General features: G+C 47.6%; 1 non-coding gene across 1 annotated transcript; it reads left to right on the plus strand.

The window, feature by feature from the left end:
• The first annotated feature begins 1,594 nt into the window (after window positions 1–1,594).
• Trnas-cga (transfer RNA serine (anticodon CGA)) lies at window positions 1,595–1,669 on the plus strand. Its single transcript has one exon. It is a non-coding gene; the product is annotated as a tRNA-Ser (tRNA).
• The last annotated feature ends 3,191 nt before the right edge of the window (window positions 1,670–4,860 follow it).

Raw genomic sequence — 4,860 nt, forward strand, 5'->3', positions numbered from 1 at the left:
TTCATCAGGAGGCTTGTAGATGGATGTTATTGTACAACTGCTAAGCTCAACTGTTTAAGAGTTCAGTATCGTTCTCCTATGTTAGAGAAACAGAGCACTTCTACACTGTGTCTCACAAAAATGGCACTACCATACTGCTTGTGGGGTCTCTCAATGGTAGTCTGCATGCCTGCTGTTTTTGGTCTTCGTTGAGTAATATCTCTGTGCGTTTCTTGCAGGCACAAGACGTCACAATTCTAGAGGCACCACAGTTTAAGATAGGAGAGTTAGATTCAGTGCAACATTCCTGAGCGCACAAGTTACAGCCAGGCACAGGTCTGTTGACAGTAAGTTACGCTGACCAAAGGTTGCGAAGTAGAATGGAGGCCGCCGGGCCGTCGATCCGCTGAAAAGAGTAAACGCAGCAGTTTGCATGTCGCAAGTTACAGGGAGAATGGACCCACTGCTGCAACCCAGGTGATGTGCATACGTTACCGAGAAAGAGGCACCCAGACGAGTATTAATAGGTGCCGTTTCCTAACGAAATTCATTCAACTGTGGCAGCTCTCCTTAATGGCAGGGCGTGTCACACCACCAGCTACACACAGAGCAGATGAGGCGCCAGCGTTCTAGTCCACGGCGGATTGTTGGTTCGACCCCCTAAGGCTGACGCGGGGTCCGTAGCCAGCCAGCGGCGGGCCGCTCCACGGCTCGCCAGGCCAGGCAGTCGTCCTGGCTTCCAACACACGTTGGAGGCATCCCAAAGTGAGGGTCGCAGATTCGGACACTGGATTGTGGGCGCTCACTGACGCCGCAATCTCAGCTACGCCAGCGAGAAAGGAAACAGAGGGGCGCTCACCGGCTCCCAGCGGAACAGCGCTGAGTCAACGGGGAAGAAGACCGCTGATCCGGCTGCAGGTGCAGCCCTGACGACTTGGTCCTACAAGGCTGACACACAGGAGCACGTTGCACTTGGTCGCTGGGGCAATGGTCTCAGCATTGCGGGACCCTGTGACGGGGACCGAGGTGAATGGGGCACTGCAGTGGAAACAAACAAATCATTTGGAAAGTTCTCGCCGAGTTTTAATACGGCACCTCCTGCCTCCATCCACTACATTTGGTCTCTTCCTGCTACATTTGGTCATCCTGATACATTCAGTGGCAGAGATCGCCATTACTCAATTTATATCTCGATACGAAGCTTTTAGAAGTTCTTCTCTGTTAGCTGGTAAGCCTTCATGGTTTATGGGCATTACCTCAATTTTGGTCTTGAGACAGGCCCTACGCTTTTTCTGTCGCATATCGCAATTCTTCTGTAGGGGAAAGATAAGCCGGTTGAGAGTAATTTCAATCGTTGCCCAGGGGTAAGAATCTGTGGGGACAGGAACGAAAATGCAGTGTAGTTCACGGCACGTGAACAGCCATACTTCAGTCATCTGATATTTCTGAAGCATAGCATTTAAGGACTTGTAACGAACTTTACATATAATTTAAAACCTTCGCGAGTGTGCGCTGATATGAAACTGCAAGGTTCGCAGGAGAGCTTCTGTAAAGTTCGGAAGGTAGGAGACGAGATACTGGCAGAAGTAAAGCTGTGAGGACGGGGTGTGAGTCGTGCTTGGGTAGCTCAGTTGGTAGAGCACTTGCCTGCGAAAGGCAAAGGTCCCGAGTTCGAGTCTCGGCCCGGCACACAGTTTCAATCTGCCAGGAAGTTTCATATCTTTATATTACTGGAACAGATCAACAACCGGCTGCTGGTGCAAAATTATGTAGACGAATGAGTACGCCAGTTATACGGAAACTGCCTTAAGACCACGAAGTCCCTCTCTGACGTCACCGATGTCGGCAGGAGGCTGATTCTGTCTCTCTGCTGCCTGCTGAGCGCTGCCGGCTGACATCGGCGCAGCTTCCGGAGCCGTAGGCGGTGTGCGAGCAGCGGTGCGACGCTCGCCCACTCGTCCCCTCCTATCTTTATGCCCGCCGCCAGCTCGGAAACACGACCAGATACCGCTCGGCCGCCCCTAATTCGTTCCGAATTTTATAGCGCAGCCGCTACTCGGCGGCAAAAAGATGGCCCGGCGCCCCAACATAAACAGTCACGCCTAAAAGTCACATTATAGACGCTCCTCTGCACTCAAAGCATTTCCCGTTGCGGCCGGCAGTGGCAGCCCAGGCTGCACAGCGCTTGTTAAACTGTACGGCAACCCGCATTGCTACGACAAAATTGAAATACAACACGCGACTAGAAGTTTCCGTTTGAGGACGCTGATGCAGCGCATAGGTAACGTAGTGGGACTCCAGTGCGGGTGTATAAGCACCAACATGTAGGCAAACAGTTAGTGTTGCATTTGTGTCTTTCCGAAGTGAGGTAAATGTGGAAATGTGAACTGTGTCCAAACGGGAAACGCACCGGTAGACATCTACCGGAGAATGCGTATGGGGCAGCATGTCTGTCGGAAACCGCCATTGTGAAATGGTGCTACAAGCGATGCCGCTGATTCACGATAACGCACAGCCCCCTATTGTAATTGTCGTAACGAAGGATCTACACCCTCTGAAATGGGAAACACTCGAGCATTCAACCTGTAGTCCTCATCATGTGATTACCACGCCTTCGGTCCCTCAAAAAAGGTCTTTAAAGGGTCGGCGATGCCTGTCGGAAGAGGATGTGCAACAGACAGTTACGCACTTCTTTACGCAGCAGGGCACAGTGTTTTACCAGACGAGTATCTTCAAACTGGTGCGTCAGTGGAATGATGGCCTCAATGCTCACTGTGATTTTGCCTAATTGGCAACCGGTTCTGGACTGCATGCCCTTCGAACGGAAACTTCTTGACAGCCCCTTATTCAACTGGAGGGGAAAATATATGGGAACACGGGGGAAGAGTGTGTGACTAGTTGGAACTCTGGGTCCGTCGTGTGGCGTGCGCTGACAGCACAAATCGCAGCGCTCTGCTCACGGAAGGCGATCGTCGCAGGGCGAAACGCTGTTCATATGCATGTGAGATGCACAGGCTATTGCTGGTACCTTCGAATTTACATATAAACGTACAGCGAGAAGACAGTTTCCTGAAAAGTAAAGGTAACGTATCACATCATACTCGAATAACTTTATATTTCACCCTACAAGCCTGTCATCAAGAGAGGGGAAACATTCATACCAGAGAAGGAAGGAAGAATGATCTTAAGAAAGATCTTAGAGCAAGAAGAGGAGGAGAAAAAAATTTGTTCTGACAGGCAGATAGGATAAGAGACACAATACAACGTGAACACTGAACTGTATAAGTACTTTACAAGATTAGTAAAAGAGGTCTAGAACTAAATTTTTCGACTAAATATAAGTTAAAATCGACAACGAAATGCGTTGCTGAATCAACTAACTACATGACCGAAGTTGCGGTACACTCGAATCAGGTTCTGCATGTAACCGTGTTACGTAGTAACAAATGGATATGATCATTAACAATCATTGAATGATAATTTTAATACAAAGCGTCCTTCGATCTTTGGCCGAAAACTGAATGTGTAACAGCCTTTTCGTTGTACCAGGCTGCAACTCAGCGTGTCATCTTTACGGTGACGAACATCTGTACTTTTCATAATATTGTTGGTATTTCAACCTGGATATCCCACTGTCATATATGATCTTTCTATTTTTAACCACTAATATCACGGAAATACATTAATACTCATGTGAAATGCCCAATTGCGAAATGAAAAATCAATCTCTAGAGATAAGGAATTTCTACTAGCTGAGTACCTGGGCTTGCTCGAGTATGTATTTATTCCAATCTTCTATTAGTCAGTCTCCTCCTGCCCCCTCTTTCTGTCCATCTCCTTCTCCCGCCTCTCTCTATACATCTCCTCCTCTGCCTCTCTCAATCAATCTGGGCCTCCACCTCCGGACACATGCTCCTTTCCTGCCACGGTAAACCCCCTCCTCCCCCTCTAATTACATCCCCTTCTCCTCCACTCTCTGTCCATCTCTTCCTCCCCTTATGTCTGTCCATATCCTCCCCCTCCTCTCCCTGTTCATCTCCTCTCCCCACTCCCTAACTATCTCTTTTTGTCCTATCTCTGTCTACCCCCTCCTCTTGCTCTCCTCTGTGCATCTCCTCCTCTCTCCTCTCTCTGCCCATTTCCCCTAACCCTCTGACTGTCCAAAATCTCCTCCCCCTACCTGTATCTACCTCTCCTCCTACCCTTCCCTTTCTCATAAGGCATTATTAACGCTCGTCAATATAGGATACTGATGGTTCTTAACCCATGATCGTAACTAATATGTGTTCCAAATTTGGATGAAATCTTTCAAGCTGTTTAGGACGATTGTTTTATCCGTGGTTTTATCCACGGATATTCGTGTCAGATATAATTCACATATATTTAACATATTTCACGCGTATTTGTTCATATATTTCACCCGTATATCTAGCGAATTTCGCCGTGCAATTTCATTCTCATGTCCATGACCTGCGACCGTAGCGGTCACGCGGTAGTCATTTACTTTTAGATTTATTCACATTTTACCTGCAGCCATTTCGTCTTAGCTTCCCTGCATTTCCCATTTGTTTCATTACTAAGTAACGTGTATTTTTGTATCCCTGTATTCATCTGAACAGTTTTGTAGTTCCTTCCTTCATCGAACAACTGAAGTGTTCCTTCTGTTACCTATGGTTTCTTCGCAGTTGCGTCCTCTGTACCTATGTTTTTTTTTTTTTCTTTCCGACGTCTGCGATTTCCCTTTTTATAGATGGCTATTACCTTTCAGCTGAATTTGCTACTGATCTACTCCTTATCGCTATATTTATAGCCTCAGACAACTTCAAGCGTATCTCTTCGTTACTTAGTACTTCCGTATCCCACTTCTTTGCACGTTCATCC

This window comes from Schistocerca gregaria, chromosome 3 (assembly GCF_023897955.1).
Source record: "Schistocerca gregaria isolate iqSchGreg1 chromosome 3, iqSchGreg1.2, whole genome shotgun sequence".
In the NCBI taxonomy this organism is placed as follows: Eukaryota; Metazoa; Arthropoda; class Insecta; order Orthoptera; family Acrididae; genus Schistocerca; species Schistocerca gregaria.